This window comes from Perca fluviatilis, chromosome 1 (genome assembly GCF_010015445.1).
Source record: "Perca fluviatilis chromosome 1, GENO_Pfluv_1.0, whole genome shotgun sequence".
NCBI classification, from domain to species: Eukaryota; Metazoa; Chordata; class Actinopteri; order Perciformes; family Percidae; genus Perca; species Perca fluviatilis.
The window spans coordinates 17,208,934-17,229,307 of record NC_053112.1 but is presented as its reverse complement, the minus strand read 5'-3'; the positions used below and the strand labels follow the sequence as shown (position 1 = coordinate 17,229,307).

At 41.1% G+C, this 20,374-nt stretch overlaps 1 protein-coding gene and 1 long non-coding RNA gene across 2 annotated transcripts in view; both read right to left on the bottom strand.

The window, feature by feature from the left end:
- Positions 1-20,374, bottom strand: part of LOC120556305 (deleted in malignant brain tumors 1 protein-like) — a 58,666-nt gene that overhangs the window by 4,022 nt on the left and 34,270 nt on the right. The window lies entirely within an intron of this gene.
- LOC120556170 lies at positions 10,239-18,913 on the bottom strand. The gene is made up of 3 exons (XR_005638816.1): positions 18,779-18,913; positions 12,401-12,492; positions 10,239-10,367 (listed from the first exon to the last, which is right to left on the bottom strand). It is a non-coding gene; the product is annotated as an uncharacterized LOC120556170 (long non-coding RNA).

The following is a 20,374-nucleotide window of genomic DNA, read 5'->3' as shown; positions in this document are numbered from 1 at the left end:
ATCTTCACCGTGACCACAGTTGTGGACCCCAAACCCTGGATGTCTGCAGTCTGTTATTGATGATTCATTTCCAGAACAACTGACATCGTCCAACCAGATGGGTCCACTGCCCTGTCCAAAAGCTGCATTTGATAGTGCTGAACGAGCTCTGCCACAGCCCAGCTGTCTACACACCACCTGAGCATCAACCAGCTCCCAGGCATCGTCACAAACCGTCCCCCACTCTCCACGGTGGAAGATCTCTACTCTGCCAGAGCAGGAGTTGTTTCCTCCATTGGCCAGACGGACCTGCCCCTCAACTGCTGTGCTGTTACTTGTTGTTGTTGTGGCAGTTTTCCCCTGATTGGTGGTGAAGTTCTGAGGTGGTGGATGAGGCGTGGTTGGTAAAACTGTAGGGCCGGTTCTGTTCACCTCTTTTTGCAATAAAAAAAATAGTGATATGATTTTGTTCATAAATTGTACATGTAATTGAACAAGACAAGGTAGTGTTTAGACAAGTCTAAAACACTTTGATGGATCAGATGAGAATATATTGAATTTGTTGTTACAGTAAGAAATGAAACAATACCTGCACAGTATGCAAGATAACATCCATATGGCCTCACAAGTTTGTAGACATAGTAGTTTCCATAGCAGAGCTTGACATGGATGGTGTTTGTGGGAAAATAGCAGCAGCTGCCGGCCCAGGCACTACACACAGTGCGCATAACAATTTGACCTGACTGTGTGGGATTAGGTTCGGTTATCCACATACTAGCATGAGTTCCACATTTGTTTTCACCCACACACCTCTCTGGAATTTGAGCACTGGTTTGCCCCAGAAACATGCGATACCATCCATTCCAGTTGATATTTTGGTCACAGTGTAGGATCTGATTTGATGTGTTGTTCGTTTGCCGCCAGTCATCATTCAGTACTGTATAGTACTCACAGGGGTCAGCACAGCGCTCAGAGCCATTTTTACTGATGCAGTCCGTACCTAAAGGACAAACTGTGTTTCCACAGTTGAAATAGACAGAGGGGCCTGCTGTTGTTGTGGCAGTTTTCCCCTGATTGGTGGTGAAGTTCTGAGGTGGTGGATGAGGCGTGGTTGGTAAAACTGTGCTGTTGAGTCCTGGTTGAACTGAAAGAAAAGTCACTGTGAACTCACATGACAACTACAGCCTTTACTGCCATCAGTATTACATTAATTAGGGAAAGCCTAATTTTCTTTATAACCAGTAGGCGATTAGAGGGGATATGCCATCCCCCTTGTTAACAAAATGCCCCAAATGCCCCTTGTTTACCTGTCATCCCCCCTCTCCATCCCCTAGTCACAGAAAGATGTCAGGGGCAGAGGAGTTGTTTAGTTGAATGTTTTAGTCTTCCTGACGCATTGATCGTTTATCTGACTGAGGACTGTGTAAGTTAGAATCTATGGCCCCGACCATAACTGTGCTGTGTATTGATAAATCTATGGCACTGTCCGTGCTGCTGAAATAGCAGACGGATTTGTAATTGTGACTTTTTTTTCTGAGTCCCACACTAGTCTTGGATCTATAATATTCTCTAAACTATATAGCTAGCAGCGGGTGAATAAACAAAATAGGTCTGTCCCCCTGTTGAATATAAACAACACGTCTACTGGATAAACAGATCATGTTTTCGTTGTGCACAAAACTTCATTTATGTTTTTAACACAAACTTATCTTTTACTATACATTTGACTTATCATCTACAAAACAATATCTATTGTGTGCGGCAAATATTAAAACTCATTGATGAGACCATTTTTTAGTTAAATGTGAGCAAGAAGAAATGGAGTGTACTTTAAATATGGGTAAACATTTACCTTCACAGATGATGCTGGCATCTTCAACGTGACCACAGTTGTGGACCCCCAAACCCTGGATGTCTGCAGTCTGTTATTGATGATTCATTTCCAGAACAACTGACATCGTCCAACCAGATGGGTCCACTGCCCTGTCCAAAAGCTGCATTTGATAGTGCTGAACGAGCTCTGCCACAGCCCAGCTGTCTACACACCACCTGAGCATCAACCAGCTCCCAGGCATCGTCACAAACCTCCCCCACTGTCCACGGTGGAAGATCTCTACTCTGCCAGAGCAGGAGTTGTTTCCTCCATTGGCCAGACGGACCTGCCCCTCAACTGCTGTGCTGTTACTTGTTGTTGTTGTGGCAGTTTTCCCCTGATTGGTGGTGAAGTTCTGAGGTGGTGGATGAGGTTGGTTGGAAAACTGTAGGGCCGGGTTCTGCTCTTCCGCCCCTCTTTTGCAATAAAAAAATAGTGAGATGATTTTGTTCATAAATTGTACATGTAATTGAACAAGACAAGGTAGTGTTTAGACAAGTCTAAAACACTTTGATGGATCAGATGAGAATATATTGAATTTGTTGTTACAGTAAGAAATGGAACAATACCTGCACAGTATGCAAGGGAACATGTGGATGGCCTCACAAGTTTGTAGACATAGTAGTTTCCATAGCAGAGCTTGACATGGATGGTGCTTGTGGTAAAACGGCAGCAGCTGCCGGCCCAGGCATTACACACAGTGCGCATAACAATTTGACCTGACTGTGTGGGATTAGGTTCGGTTATCCACAGACTAGCATGAGTTCCACATTTGTTTTCACCCACACACCTCTCTGGAATTTGAGCACTGGTTTGCCCCAGAAACATGCGATACCATCCATTCCAGTTGATATTTTGGTCACAGTGTATGATCTGATTTGATGTGTTGTTCGTTGAACGCCAGTCATCATTCAGTACTGTATAGTACTCACAGGGGTCAGCACAGCGCTCAGAGCCATTTTTACTGATGCAGTCCGTACCTAAAGGACAAACTGTGTTTCCACAGTTGAAATAGACAGAGGGGCCTGCTTTTGTTGTGGCAGTTTTCCCCTGATTGGTGGTGAAGTTCTGAGGTGGTGGATGAGGTGTGGTTGGTAAAACTGTGCTGTTGAGTCCTGGTTGAACTGAAAGAAAAGTCACTGTGAACTCACATGACAACTACAGCCTTTACTGCCATCAGTATTACATTAATTAGGGAAAGCCTAATTTTCTTTATAACCAGTAGGCGATTAGAGGGGATATGCCATCCCCCTTGTTAGCAAAATGACCCAAATGCCCCTTGTTTACCTGTCATCCCCCCTCTCCATCCCCTAGTCACAGAAAGATGTCAGGGGCAGAGGAGTTGTTTAGTTGAATGTGTTAGTCTTCCTGACGCATTGATCGTTTATCTGACTGAGGATTGTGTAAGTTAGAATCTATGGCCCGACCATAACTGTGCTGTGTATTGATAAATCTATGGCGCTGTCCGTGCTGCTGAAGTAGCGGACAAATTTGTAATTGTGACTTTTCTTTCTGAGTCCCACCCTAGTCTTGGATCTATAATATTCTCTAAACTATATAGCTAGCAGCGGGTGAATTAACAAAACAGGTCTGTCCCCCTGTTGAATATAAACAAAACGTCTACTGGATAAACAGATCATGTTTTCGTTGTGCACAAAACTTCATTTATGTTTTTAACACAAACTTATCTTTTACTATACATTTGACTTATCATCTACAAAACAATATCTATTGTGTGTGGCAAATATTAAAACTCATTGATGAGACCATTTTTTTAGTTAAATGTGAGCAAGAAGAAATGGAGTGTACTTTAAATATGGGTAAACATTTACCTTCACAGATGATGCTGGCATCTTCACCGTGACCACAGTTGTGGACCCCAAACCCTGGATGTCTGCAGTCTATTATTGATGATTCATTTCCAGAACAACTGACATCGTCCAACCAGATGGGTCCACTGCCCTGTCCAAAAGCAGCATTTGATAGTGCTGAACGAGCTCTGCCACAGCCCAGCTGTCTACACACCACCTGAGCATCAACCAGCTCCCAGGCATCGTCACAAACCGTCCCCCACTCTCCACGGTGGAAGATCTCTACTCTGCCAGAGCAGGAGTTGTTTCCTCCATTGGCCAGACGGACCTGCCCCTCAACTGCTGTGCTGTTACTTGTTGTTGTTGTGGCAGTTTTCCCCTGATTGGTGGTGAAGTTCTGAGGTGGTGGATGAGGCGTGGTTGGTAAAACTGTAGGGCCGGTTCTGTTCACCTCTTTTTGCAATAAAAAAATAGTGATATGATTTTGTTCATAAATTGTACATGTAATTGAACAAGACAAGGTAGTGTTTAGACAAGTCTAAAACACTTTGATGGATCAGATGAGAATATATTGAATTTGTTGTTACAGTAAGAAATGAAACAATACCTGCACAGTATGCAAGATAACATCCATATGGCCTCACAAGTTTGTAGACATAGTAGTTTCCATAGCAGAGCTTGACATGGATGGTGTTTGTGGGAAAATAGCAGCAGCTGCCGGCCCAGGCACTACACACAGTGCGCATAACAATTTGACCTGACTGTGTGGGATTAGGTTCGGTTATCCACATACTAGCATGAGTTCCACATTTGTTTTCACCCACACACCTCTCTGGAATTTGAGCACTGGTTTGCCCCAGAAACATGCGATACCATCCATTCCAGTTGATATTTTGGTCACAGTGTAGGATCTGATTTGATGTGTTGTTCGTTGCACGCCAGTCATCATTCAGTACTGTATAGTACTCACAGGGGTCAGCACAGCGCTCAGAGCCATTTTTACTGATGCAGTCCGTACCTAAAGGACAAACTGTGTTTCCACAGTTGAAATAGACAGAGGGGCCTGCTGTTGTTGTGGCAGTTTTCCCCTGATTGGTGGTGAAGTTCTGAGGTGGTGGATGAGGCGTGGTTGGTAAAACTGTGCTGTTGAGTCCTGGTTGAACTGAAAGAAAAGTCACTGTGAACTCACATGACAACTACAGCCTTTACTGCCATCAGTATTACATTAATTAGGGAAAGCCTAATTTTCTTTATAACCAGTAGGCGATTAGAGGGGATATGCCATCCCCCTTGTTAACAAAATGCCCCAAATGCCCCTTGTTTACCTGTCATCCCCCCTCTCCATCCCCTAGTCACAGAAAGATGTCAGGGGCAGAGGAGTTGTTTAGTTGAATGTTTTAGTCTTCCTGACGCATTGATCGTTTATCTGACTGAGGACTGTGTAAGTTAGAATCTATGGCCCCGACCATAACTGTGCTGTGTATTGATAAATCTATGGCACTGTCCGTGCTGCTGAAATAGCAGACGGATTTGTAATTGTGACTTTTTTTTCTGAGTCCCACACTAGTCTTGGATCTATAATATTCTCTAAACTATATAGCTAGCAGCGGGTGAATAAACAAAATAGGTCTGTCCCCCTGTTGAATATAAACAACACGTCTACTGGATAAACAGATCATGTTTTCGTTGTGCACAAAACTTCATTTATGTTTTTAACACAAACTTATCTTTTACTATACATTTGACTTATCATCTACAAAACAATATCTATTGTGTGTGGCAAATATTAAAACTCATTGATGAGACCATTTTTTTAGTTAAATGTGAGCAAGAAGAAATGGAGTGTACTTTAAATATGGGTAAACATTTACCTTCACAGATGATGCTGGCATCTTCAACGTGACCACAGTTGTGGACCCCAAACCCTGGATGTCTGCAGTCTGTTATTGATGATTCATTTCCAGAACAACTGACATCGTCCAACCAGATGGGTCCACTGCCCTGTCCAAAAGCTGCATTTGATAGTGCTGAACGAGCTCTGCCACAGCCCAGCTGTCTACACACCACCTGAGCATCAACCAGCTCCCAGGCATCGTCACAAACCGTCCCCCACTGTCCACGGTGGAAGATCTCTACTCTGCCAGAGCAGGAGTTGTTTCCTCCATTGGCCAGACGGACCTGCCCCTCAACTGCTGTGCTGTTACTTGTTGTTGTTGTGGCAGTTTTCCCCTGATTGGTGGTGAAGTTCTGAGGTGGTGGATGAGGCGTGGTTGGTAAAACTGTAGGGCCGGTTCTGCTCGCCTCTTTTTGCAATAAAAAAATAGTGAGATGATTTTGTTCATAAATTGTACATGTAATTGAACAAGACAAGGTAGTGTTTAGACAAGTCTAAAACACTTTGATGGATCAGATGAGAATATATTGAATTTGTTGTTACAGTAAGAAATGGAACAATACCTGCACAGTATGCAAGGGAACATGTGGATGGCCTCACAAGTTTGTAGACATAGTAGTTTCCATAGCAGAGCTTGACATGGATGGTGCTTGTGGTAAAACGGCAGCAGCTGCCGGCCCAGGCATTACACACAGTGCGCATAACAATTTGACCTGACTGTGTGGGATTAGGTTCGGTTATCCACAGACTAGCATGAGTTCCACATTTGTTTTCACCCACACACCTCTCTGGAATTTGAGCACTGGTTTGCCCCAGAAACATGCGATACCATCCATTCCAGTTGATATTTTGGTCACAGTGTATGATCTGATTTGATGTGTTGTTCGTTGAACGCCAGTCATCATTCAGTACTGTATAGTACTCACAGGGGTCAGCACAGCGCTCAGAGCCATTTTTACTGATGCAGTCCGTACCTAAAGGACAAACTGTGTTTCCACAGTTGAAATAGACAGAGGGGCCTGCTGTTGTAGTGGCAGTTTTCCCCTGATTGGTGGTGAAGTTCTGAGGTGGTGGATGAGGTGTGGTTGGTAAAACTGTGCTGTTGAGTCCTGGTTGAACTGAAAGAAAAGTCACTGTGAACTCACATGACAACTACAGCCTTTACTGCCATCAGTATTACATTAATTAGGGAAAGCCTAATTTTCTTTATAACCAGTAGGCGATTAGAGGGATATGCCATCCCCTTGTTAGCAAAATGACCCAAATGCCCCTTGTTTACCTGTCATCCCCCTCCATCCCCTAGTCACAGAAAGATGTCAGGGGCAGAGGAGTTGTTTAGTTGAATGTGTTAGTCTTCCTGACGCACTTGATCGTTTATCTGACTGAGGATTGTGTAAGTTAGAATCTATGGCCCGACCATAACTGTGCTGTGTATTGATAAATCTATGGCACTGTCCGTGCTGCTGAAATAGCGGACAGATTTGTAATTGTGACTTTTCTTTCTGAGTCCCACCCTAGTCTTGGATCTATAATATTCTCTAAACTATATAGCTAGCGGGGGTGAATTAACAAAACAGGTCTGTCCCCCTGTTGAATATAAACAAAACGTCTACTGGATAAACAGATCATGTTTTCGTTGTGCACAAAACTTCATTTATGTTTTTAACACAAACTTATCTTTTACTATACATTTGACTTATCATCTACAAAACAATATCTATGTGTGTGGCAAATATTAAAACTCATTGATGAGACCATTTTTTGTTAAATGTGAGCAAGAAGAAATGGAGTGTACTTTAAATATGGGTAAACATTTACCTTCACAGATGATGCTGGCATCTTCAACGTGACCACAGTTGTGGACCCCAAACCCTTGATGTCTGCAGTCTGTTATTGATGATTCATTTCCAGAACAACTGACATCGTCCAACCAGATGGGTCCACTGCCCTGTCCAAAAGCTACATTTGATAGTGCTAACGCAGGCTCTGCCACAGCCCAGCTGTCTACACACCACCTGAGCATCAACCCAGCTCCCAGGCATCGTCACAAACCGTCCCCCACTGTCCACGGTGGAAGATCTCTACTCTGCCAGAGCAGGAGTTGTTTCCTCCATTGGCCAGACGGACCTGCCCCTCAACTGCTGTGCTGTTACTTGTTGTTGTTGTGGCAGTTTTCCCCTGATTGGTGGTGAAGTTCTGAGGTGGTGGATGAGGCGTGGTTGGTAAAACTGTAGGGCCGGTTCTGTTCACCTCTTTTTGCAATAAAAAAATAGTGATATGATTTTGTTCATAAATTGTACATGTAATTGAACAAGACAAGGTAGTGTTTAGACAAGTCTAAAACACTTTGATGGATCAGATGAGAATATATTGAATTTGTTGTTACAGTAAGAAATGAAACAATACCTGCACAGTATGCAAGATAACATCCATATGGCCTCACAAGTTTGTAGACATAGTAGTTTCCATAGCAGAGCTTGACATGGATGGTGTTTGTGGGAAAATAGCAGCAGCTGCCGGCCCAGGCACTACACACAGTGCGCATAACAATTTGACCTGACTGTGTGGGATTAGGTTCGGTTATCCACATACTAGCATGAGTTCCACATTTGTTTTCACCCACACACCTCTCTGGAATTTGAGCACTGGTTTGCCCCAGAAACATGCGATACCATCCATCTCAAGTTGATATTTTGGTCACAGTGTAGGATCTGATTTGATGTGTTGTTCGTTGCACGCCAGTCATCATTCAGTACTGTATAGTACTACACAGGGGTCAGCACAGCGCTCAGAGACATTTTACTGATGCAGTCCGTACCTAAAGGACAAACTGTGTTTCCACAGTTGAAATAGACAGAGGGGCCTGCTGTTGTTGTGGCAGTTTTCCCCTGATTGGTGGTGAAGTTCTGAGGTGGTGGATGAGGCGTGGTTGGTAAAACTGTGCTGTTGAGTCCTGGTTGAACTGAAAGAAAAGTCACTGTGAACTCACATGACAACTACAGCCTTTACTGCCATCAGTATTACATTAATTAGGGAAAGCCTAATTTTCTTTATAACCAGTAGGCGATTAGAGGGGATATGCCATCCCCCTTGTTAACAAAATGCCCCAAATGCCCCTTGTTTACCTGTCATCCCCCCTCTCCATCCCCTAGTCACAGAAAGATGTCAGGGGCAGAGGAGTTGTTTAGTTGAATGTTTTAGTCTTCCTGACGCATTGATCGTTTATCTGACTGAAGATTGTGTAAGTTAGAATCTATGGCCCCGACCATAACTGTGCTGTGTATTGATAAATCTATGGCACTGTCCGTGCTGCTGAAATAGCAGACGGATTTGTAATTGTGACTTTTTTTTCTGAGTCCCACACTAGTCTTGGATCTATAATATTCTCTAAACTATATAGCTAGCAGCGGGTGAATAAACAAAATAGGTCTGTCCCCCTGTTGAATATAAACAACACGTCTACTGGATAAACAGATCATGTTTTCGTTGTGCACAAAACTTCATTTATGTTTTTAACACAAACTTATCTTTTACTATACATTTGACTTATCATCTACAAAACAATATCTATTGTGTGTGGCAAATATTAAAACTCATTGATGAGACCATTTTTTTAGTTAAATGTGAGCAAGAAGAAATGGAGTGTACTTTAAATATGGGTAAACATTTACCTTCACAGATGATGCTGGCATCTTCAACGTGACCACAGTTGTGGACCCCAAACCCTGGATGTCTGCAGTCTGTTATTGATGATTCATTTCCAGAACAACTGACATCGTCCAACCAGATGGGTCCACTGCCCTGTCCAAAAGCTGCATTTGATAGTGCTGAACGAGCTCTGCCACAGCCCAGCTGTCTACACACCACCTGAGCATCAACCAGCTCCCAGGCATCGTCACAAACCGTCCCCCACTGTCCACGGTGTAAGATCTCTACTCTGCCAGAGCAGGAGTTGTTTCCTCCATTGGCCAGACGGACCTGCCCCTCAACTGCTGTGCTGTTGCCTGCTGTTGTTGTGGTAGTTTTCCCCTGATTGGTGGTGAAGTTCTGAGGTGGTGGATGAGGTGTGGTTGGTAAAACTGTAGGGCCGGTTCTGCTCGCCTCTTTTTGCAATAAAAAAATAGTGAAATGATTTTGTTCATAAATTGTACATGTAATTGAACAAGACAAGGTAGTGTTTAGACAAGTCTAAAACACTTTGATGGATCAGATGAGAATATATTGAATTTGTTGTTACAGTAAGAAATGGAACAATACCTGCACAGTATGCAAGGGAACATTCGGAAGGCTTCACAAGTTTGTAGACATAGTAGTTTCCATAGCAGAGCTTGACATGGATGGTGCTTGTGGTAAAACGGCAGCAGCTGCCGGCCCAGGCATTACACACAGTGCGCATAACAATTTGACCTGACTGTGTGGGATTAGGTTCGGTTATCCACAGACTAGCATGAGTTCCACATTTGTTTTCACCCACACACCTCTCTGGAATTTGAGCACTGGTTTGCCCCAGAAACATGCGATACCATCCATTCCAGTTGATATTTTGGTCACAGTGTATGATCTGATTTGATGTGTTGTTCGTTGAACGCCAGTCATCATTCAGTACTGTATAGTACTCACAGGGGTCAGCACAGCTCAGAGCCATTTTTACTGATGCAGTCCGTACCTAAAGGACAAACTGTGTTTCCACAGTTGAAATAGACAGAGGGGCCTGCTGTTGTTGTGGCAGTTTTCCCCTGATTGGTGGTGAAGTTCTGAGGTGGTGGATGAGGTGTGGTTGGTAAAACTGTGCTGTTGAGTCCTGGTTGAACTGAAAGAAAAGTCACTGTGAACTCACGTGACAACTACAGCCTTTACTGCCATCAGTATTACATTAATTAGGGAAAGCCTAATTTTCTTTATAACCAGTAGGCGATTAGAGGGGATATTCCATCCCCCTTGTTAACAAAATGACCCAAATGCCCCTTGTTTACCTGTCATCCCCCCTCTCCATCCCCTAGTCACAGAAAGATGTCAGGGGCAGAGGATTTGTTTAGTTGAATGTGTTAGTTTAGTCTTCCTGACGCATTGATCGTTTATCTGACTGAGGATTGTGTAAGTTAGAATCTATGGCCCCGACCATAACTGTGCTGTGTATTGATAAATCTATGGCACTGTCCGTGCTGCTGAAGTAGCGGACAGATTTGTAATTGTGACTTTTTTTTCTGAGTCCCACCCTAGTCTTGGATCTATAATATTCTCTAAACTATATAGCTAGCAGCGGGTGAAAAAACAAAATAGGTCTGTCCCCCTGTTGAATATAAACAACACGTCTACTGGATAAACAGATCATGTTTTTGTTGTGCACAAAACTTCATTTATGTTTTTAACACAAACTTATCTTTTACTATACATTTGACTTATCATCTACAAAACAATATCTATTGTGTGTGGCAAATATTAAAACTCATTGATGAGACCATTTTTTTAGTTAAATGTGAGCAAGAAGAAATGGAGTGTACTTTAAATATGGGTAAACATTATTCCATCCCCCTTGTTAGCAAAATGACCCAAATGCCCCTTGTTTACCTGTCATCCCCCCTCTCCATCCCCTAGTCACAGAAAGATGTCAGGGGCAGAGGAGTTGTTTAGTTGAATGTGTTAGTCTTCCTGACGCATTGATCGTTTATCTGACTGAGGATTGTGTAAGTTAGAATCTATGCCCCGACCATAACTGTGCTGTGTATTGATAAATATATGGCACTGTCCGTGCTAAGCAGAGGTGTATAGTCCAGGTGCCAGAAAGTAGAAATCCTGTCCAGCAGCGGTCCCAACCATCACTAAACCAGCTCCTCTACCAGGTAGATGAGCTCGTTAGTGAAAACACCTGTTCTAGATGTAGAGGCAGATCCAAAAACATGGCAGGATTTTTACTTTCTGGCACCTGGACTATACACCTCTGGTGCTAAGGAGCCTGCAGGTAATAAAGAGTAATAGTTTGATACATGCTGTTGCTTATGTTTTAGTAGCTTTTCCTTTTGGAAAGGTGAAAATTAAAATATTGCATACAAGAATATATGTGTTAAAGCATTCTATGATTACAATTACAAAGAAAACATACACAGATTATGATATATTTATATTATATTTATATATTCCCAAGGGCATAATAAAAAATCACCACTGAATGTGAGGTTTCAAGTTGTCTCTTAAAATTGCACCAGTCTCATGGAGAGTTATTGTTACAAAGGCATGTTGAGAGGCAAAGGCAAAGGTCTAATCAGTATCTAAAAATGATATTAGATATATAGGAAAGTAAGTGTGAAATGATGTGCAAAACATCTAGAATTTTTCATTTTATGTAATGGTGCTGTCATAAAAATTGCATCTTAATATCTAAGTAAATGTAAGAATATCTCTTCAATTAATCACCAGAATAGGAATATGCAACGTTGATAGTGACAAATAAAATGTTTTATCTTAAATGTTATCAAGGATAAATATTGGGGTACTATTTACTTAGAATCTTTGAACTGAAGCCCACCCATATGTGACACAAAAAAGAGAAAAATATCCACAACAAAAATCTATTTCAATTAAGGTTGTTGGTTTTCTTTTTCAAAAGGGAAAGTACAATTACACAGTAAACATGTGTCATAATAAAATGAGATACCTTGAAGACATTTGGTATACTCTGTCAAATGCCCACCCCAAGTTTTACCCTAAGATCTGGGGGTCTTTTATTGAACATATTAGGAGAGAGAGGTGTCGACCTGGGAACTAATTGTATTAGACTGTATTGTGCTGTACTGTATTTAAAAATAACATGTGTACCCCAAGATGACAAGATGTAAGATTGTTTACCTGAAATGCCTTCTGTAAAACTCTGCAACATTAGGAGCAACAACAAAACCCCGGGCACCCCCATTGTGGACCACATCCACGGCACAAACTTGCTGGAAAAGACAAAAAAATATATATATATATAAACATATTTTCAAATGATGCTGCCATGCACTACTTTGTCAGTATTTGTACTGACATTAGAAAGACTGTGCGGGAATCCAGACGTTGGTGAAAAAGTTTAAAGTGTAAATCTCCCAGCAAATGAGAGAATTTATAGGTTGGTTTGTGTGTTCAAAGGACCATACAAAGCAATGATTGGTGAAACACATAAAAGGGTCAGTTAGTTATTAATTAAAATAAAACAAAATTAAGATAAAATCCAACTGGCACACAAATACCATAATCAATCTCAAGTCAGTGATAAAACATAATGGAGACCTCTCTCTTTATAAGTTAGTACATTCTAACATTATTGCATCCTGGCTAACTGTTGTGGTTTCTGTGTTTTTGCCTTGCATTCTGTTATGGTTTCTGTATTTTGCCTTGTGTTTTGTGCCATTTCTGTTGCTTCTTAGTAGTTTTCTGGGGTCCGTTCCAGGTAGGAGGTTTAACAAACTCTGAGTCTAACCCTGATGTCTGAGTTGATTTACCCCGAGATGGGAAACTCAGAGTTTTCGGTTCCAGAACAGCTGATATGAGTTGGTTCAATCAACTCGGAGAATGTTCACTCAGGGTTACGCGCGTGCACAAAAGGCAGTATGAATGGAGCCATGATTCTACGATTCACCATGGTAACAACCACAAACAAACGGGTCGGCGGAAATACTCATGCGCACAAACAGCGAGTTTGAACCATAGATATTAACAGTCTATGGTTTGAACATGTATTTCGTTAAAAAAGCAAGACAGCGGCTGCTGCTGCAAAAGAGAGAGAATTGGTGTGGGAGAAAATTGCTGCTCGAGTCAATGCGTACGCATTAACAGTGTATTAATTTAATATTTAATCACAGTTAACTTTACTGGTGAAAACTGGAAATGTAGGCTACACCTATAATTTTATTCAGGTGCAATCCTGCGGGCGAAAAAGTAAACTATACTATTCCCATTCTGAGGCTGCAGCACCATGATCATTAACAGAATTATAATAATCATTTATTTCTTTTTAATGACTCTCACTGGTTTGTGTCCGGGGAACAGGTTTAAAAAACGTTTCAGAGCGATCACACTTTTCTGATTGCTCTGCATACAGTGGCTTTACTATTACAGTATGATCCGCTACACACCAATACACACAGATACACACACACAGATACACATACAGTGGCTTTACTATTACAGTATGATCCATTACACACCAATAGCCTACACACAGATACACACACACAGATACACATACAGTGGCTTTACTATTACAGTATGATCCGCTGCTGTTATAGGCCTAAAGAAAACTGCTGTTTGCAAAAAACGTAATGCGACACAAAGAATCTGCTGGGATGTTAAAGCCTGTCCACGATGTTGAACTAGTGGAAGGATAAGCTATGCTGATATACGTATTATATAAAAATACCTCTCAAATCGGTTATGTGGAAATGAACAAAACATCCAGTCGGGACTCAATATCATCTCCCGGCGTAAACTCTCTGTGAATTAATACAGCTTTATTTGCCGGGTTCAATATCGCCGACGTGAACTCTCTGCGACAAAGAACGACGTGACATGTTTGAAAAAAACATTTTAGTCTGCCTAACATAAACCAATACGTTTTTTTATTCATGCAGATAAAAGTGCATTATTATAATAATGATTGAATGAGGAAATGAGTTTCCCCTCCCTCTGAGAGGGAGGAGAATGAGAGAAACTCGAGTTTTTTTCCCAGTTTCTTTCAGTCTCCTCCCTCTCAGTGGGAGGAGACTGAGAGAAACTCGAGGTTTCTTGAAGAAAACCTGAGGCCCGTTCCAGAAAGCAGGTTTAGTGAAAACTCTGAGTTGGTTAACCCTGAGATGAGGGTAACTCTGGGTTTTCCGTTCCAGAAAGAGAGGTAACTTAACCTCGGAGTCAGTTACTATGGTAACTGAGTCTGTGAACCTAACCTCGTCGGGAGCAGGTTTTCTTCAAGAAACCTCGAGTTTCTCTCAGTCTCCTCCCACTGAGAGGGAGGAGAAACGGGGAAAAAAACTCAAGTTTCTCTCATTCTCCTCCCCTCTCAGAGGGAGGGGAAACTCATTTCCTCATTCATTCAGTCTGTATCAGGCGCATTTTAATGCAGTTTTATCTGCATGAATAAAAAAAACATAGTGGTTTAGGCAGACTAAAAGGTTTTTTTTCTCAAACATGTCATGTCCTTTTGTCGACGATCCCGTTGATGAAAAAGCTGTAGGCTATTAATTCACAGAGAGTTTACGTCGGGAGGTGATATTGAGTCCCATAGATGTTTTTTCATTTCCACATAACCGATTTGAGAGGTATGTTTTATCACAGTAGGCCTATTAGATATGTAGGCTAGATACCTTATCCTTCCACTAGTTCAACATCGTGGACAGGCTTTAACATCCCAGCAGATTCTTTGTGTCGCATTACGTTTTTTTGCAAACAGCAGTTTTCTTTATAACAGCAGCGGATCATAATAGTAAAGCCACTGTATGCAGAGCCGTCAGAAAAGTGTGATCACTCTGAAACGTTTTTTAAACGTGTTCCCTGGACACAAACCAGTGAGAGCCATTAAAAAGAAATAAATGATTATACTTATAATTCTGTTAATGATCATGGTGCTGCAGCCTCAGAATGGGAATATAGTTTACTTTTTAGCCCGCAGGATTGCACCTGAATAAAATTATAGGTGTAGCCTACATTTCCAGTTTTCACCAGTAAAGTTAACTGTGATTAAATATGAAATTAATACACTGTTAATGCGTAGGCCTACGCATTGACTCGAGCAGCAATTTTCTCCCACACCAATTCTCTCTCTTTTGCAGCAGCAGCCGCTGTCTTGCTTTTTTAACGAAATACATGTTCAAACCATAGACTGTTAATATCTGTTTCAAACTCGCTCTTTGTGTGCATGAGTATTTCCGCCGACCCGTTTGTTTGTGGTTGTTACCATGGTGAATCGTAGAATCATGGCTCCATTCATACTGTCTTTTGTGCACGCGCGTAACCCTGAGTGAACATACTCCGAGTTGATTGAACCAACTCATATCAGCTGTTCTGGAACCGAAAACTCTGAGTTTCCCATCTCAGGTTAAATCAACTCAGACATCAGGGTTAGACTCAGAGTTTGTTAAACCTCCTACCTGGAACGGACCCAGGGCCTATGTATGTTTCCTGTTTTTGTTGTTGTTATCCCTTGTGTGTGTTTTGGTACTTCCTGTGTTCTCTGTTCTCCCTTAATTGTGTTTAGTGTTGTGTCAAGTTTCTGTGTTTAGTCAATTTCATGTTTCCCTGTTTATGTTCTGCTTCCTGTTTTATTCTGATAGTTGGTTTTCTGTCTTGTCTTGTCCACTTTACTTCCTGTGTTTTCCCTCCTTTGTGATTGTCCTGCCCCGCCCTGATGTGCTTCACCTGTTGTCTCACCTGTTTCTGATTTACCCGTCACCTCATGTATTTAGCCTCTGTGTTCCCTTTGTCTCTTGACAGATCGTCTTGTGTCCTTCCCCATGTCTGGTTTTTGCTCCTTCGTGTGTTCTGTTTGCTCCTGCCGTCAGTTTTTGAGTTTGTATGTTTCCAGTCCTTGTACTGCTGCCTTTTGTTATATTAAATACCTCTGTGTTTTTTTTGCATAATCCGATTTTTTTTTCAACAAATGATCAGAAATACATTACAGTACAATACTATCATTGTAAACGACTGTAGAATTAAAAAAAATGCAGTAAGCAATTATTTGGAGCAAATTGTCATCACTCAAATGTGCGTAAGAGTGCTTTTCAGTGTTCGTAGATTTTGTTCTTAGCTAAGAACAAATCCAAGTTAAGAAAACAGTGAATGCCAGAATCTTCGTAAAAAGTGCGTAAGAAGGGTTTAAAAACACATTTCTTCGTAAGAACAGTTGGTGAATGAGGCCCAATGGGAGCAGTAAAACTTGAAACTTGTATTTTGTTAAAAACTTTGATAAAGCTCTTTTTTAAAAAAAAGTAAAACTTGAAAGTCTCATCACAAAGACTTCCTTACTGAAGGATGTTTCACAGCCGTCTCCACAGCACCAGACTTTCTCCCTTGAAGCCTTCCACTCCCTCATTCTGCACTTCGCGCCCAAGCACACTGGGTTTTCATACCTTGGCATGTACAGCAGGTCTGTGCTGTGCAATGGAATAATTATGCCGTATTTTATCATACACACCAGATTTTTGTTTCAAAGGTGTTCTCACATTTGTTATTCTGTAGGCTTCTCTTAGCGGCACTACATTTCAACTGTAAGTCAAACGAGAGACAGCACAAAGAAGCGATGGTACAGAGAAGTATTGAGTGCGATATCCAGTGGTTTAATTGGCTTTTGTAGGGAGAGGGAGCCCTTATTTACGGGGAATGGTCATCATTCAAAATCGCGCCGTAAAATGACTTAATGTGTTTTTACACCAAAGGGCTCTTTTTCCAGTATCAATGTGTAAGGTAGGGTTGATTAGTTATTCAAACAAAGAGAAATACTTTACAATTCACTTACTTTATTTTTTTTTTTTACCTTTTATAGGCTAATGTTAACAGGCAGGCAATGGATTTCACCCTTGGAAAATGTATGAATTTGAACATGTTTGAAAATATTGGTTGGCAAATATGTAAAAATCTTTTTAAACAAGAACATTATGTTGATTTAAGAGAATCAGAAACCATTATTATAGCCTCTTTAACAGTAATTACTTGGCCCAGCTTGTTCATAGCCAGTGTATGTTCATTTAAGCTTCCAGTTTGTTAGATGGCACCAACATTTGATCTAATCATAACTGGCCTGGCAACCCAAAGGCCAAGGTTTTGCTTCCAGATTTGTGTGCTGACTTATGATGGGGGGTCTGGGGGTCCTCCCCCAGAATTTTTTTAGCATTAAACACTTCATTTCCTGCATTTTGGTGAATTTTTATGCACCTATTTCTACTACCTTTTTCTGAATAAATATGCCTGAAATATCGTTATGTAAAGGGAAACATTACAATCCAAATCTAAAAACATAATGGAAAATATTGCAGTAAGGCTGTAAGCTGTATTGCTTTCATCTATTTATTCTCCTTTAGATTGACTTTTCTAATTATATCTGAGTCAGCACACATGTAGCTTAGGCATCATTTATTCTTTCCTCTTTTGCATCTTTTGTTTGGGAAGTAACCTCCGTAAATTTGCATATGACAATAATTCACCTTAGTGATACATTATTCATTTAATTTATTAATAAACCTCTGGACTGTAATATTTCAGATGTTTGAGCAAGATTTCTGCTCATGTCCAAAACTTTGTGCACATTGAAAATATAACTCATCCCATCTGTGTTCTCTGAGATTTGGAGGAGATGTGATATTTTGTGAAAAAAATAAAGTTTATAATTACGAGCTATTACAAGAATAAAGTCACTATATTTCAGAAAATAATCTACCTGCACCGTAGTCTGCTGTGCATTACGTGATTGCTCTGCTGATACGGTAGATCTCAGACCTTCTGACAGAAAGAGCCCCGTTTGAAACACAGAGCCCCGTTTTAGACGTTTAGGGAAGTGGCTGTAGCCTACGCTGCTAAACATCGGAGGTGGAAACCCGAAACTTATGGCAGAAATGCACGGAGCTCAAACGCGACACATCTGCGCAGCATGTCCACAGCAGAGCGCATCCATAAACCTGAAGCTGCGCAGCTTTTTACAGCGAGAGTGGACACTAAACGATGTCCGGTTTCATATTTGTCAGTCAACTTTTCAAAATACATTCGGGCTACACTCAAAACATTCGGGGCTGAACCCCCGGCAAAATGTTTGATGCTGAAGGAGACGGAGCTGAGCTCCGGCAGGGTGTGTTGTGGACCTGAGGAGGCGGAGCTGCGCTCCGGTGCGCTCCGGCCCAATTTAACCTCTGGCGGTATCCACGTTTCAGAAAAGGTGCCCATGTAGTGTGACCCATCAAACAAGACGCCTCATACCGTAAGCAGTGTCATGCAGTTCTATCATATTTTAACATGGCGCATGAGACGAGAGAAATATTAACAGTGTTGATGTACATGAGAGCCTGTGGCAATAATACATGCTACCCTTTTTCAGATCACTGTCATTCTACGGAGAAATTCTACAGAATATTTCAAATAGATATTTTTAGTCAGCCAATCAGCATGAAGAAACCTTTCTACTGTCCAGTTAAACAGAAACACAGCACAATGTGATCAAAGTGATCCTGATTATAAGACATTTACAGATTCTTCTGCTAGGATTCTCACCTGCTGAACTCTTCAGGTCGATTTACAGTCTTTAAACCTTTGTATGTCGAGTAAACACTGGTAGAGACGAAGCTGCTCTTTTCTTCCTCTTCAGTCCGGGTGTCTGTGTGTGTCTGATCCGAGGCCAATGCACACCCTTATAACTTCAGTCTAAGTCTAAAAAAATCAGTTGTCAAAACCTGTCCAAAAGGTGGTAAATATCAGCCAATCAGAAATTAGTTCCTTCTTCCTTCCCGTTCCCCGCCTGATGAGATTGGCTAATCAATGCTGTTTATTATGCCTGTGTTGAGTGTTTAAATGTTTCTTGTGATCTAACCAGTGTCAAAAACCGATAAGGTGATATACAGATTTTATTAAATTAATTTATATATAAGGACAACGCACATTAATAAACATTTGTGTAAATGTGTCAGCAGCTAATTTTCAACTGTAGTCCTTTGGTAAGATGTTTTAAAAAGCAGAGCAACAGGAAACGGTGAGACATTATACAGGTTAACATTTACAGACAGAAGTAAGTTAGTATTATTTTCATCACTTCCAATTCAGGCTGCTATCAATGTTAAGGCTTTTTCTGTAAAGAAATAGTAGTAGCAGCACACGGAGTAGCTGGTAGTAATTGCTGTGTGTATGTGTTTGTGTGTGTCTGTGTGTGTGTGTGTGTGTGTGTGTGTGTGTTCAGCTTTTTTTTCTGGATCCAAACCTCTTCCTTAAACTCCTGCCAGCAACACTGTCATTCTTTGCAGGTGTGGTTTACACAGATAAAAACACTTCATTAGAAATAAACGTGTGTGTGTGTGTGTGTGTGTGTGTGTGTGTGTGTGTATGTTTGTGTGCATTTGTACGTGTGTCTGTGTCATTCCGCCACATTTTTGTCCAGCCCAGCTACTAATAGCAGTAGTAGCCTTTATTGTCACATAGTCACAAGTACCAGCGAAATTAGCCATCAACCTGATCATACATATACAGACATACAATATTACAATGGGGTAGACAGGACAGGAACATTTTAGAGTTTGAATAGAGTTTCTTGGAAATTCTGAATAATCAAATACCATCTCCTCCTATCATGGAGACTCTTTACTGTAGGCTGTGTTGTCCTCACTTTTCAGGACATGTCAAACAGCAGATGTACTGTTAGCCAGTCTTATTCAGATATGCAACAATTTTGTAATAGGTGGAATGCTGTTTTACAGCATTCCACCTATTGTTATTCGATTTTATTTATTATTCCCTCTTCTGTACGTTTTTTGGCTCTGCGTAACTTCTGCATACTTTAACCTATTTAAACCATTCAACTTTTCAAATGTTCAGTTCTTTCAGCTAATGATGGGACTTCTTCAACTTTTTTTCTACTATTTATACTTTTTTTAATTTTAAGCTTTTTAACACTTTTTTTTAACATTAAAGTGAATGAGAGCAGCCTTCTACTCCTTTAAATCTTCTTCCGCTCCCAAAATGTTCAGCTCCTTCATACTTTCACCTACAGACGCCAAAAAAACTTTAAAATGTTCACAACATATTCAGCTATCAGGCTATGGCTCCCCCTCTCTATCTCTCTTTTTCCATCTGCCTCTCTCTACCTCTCTATCTGTCTCT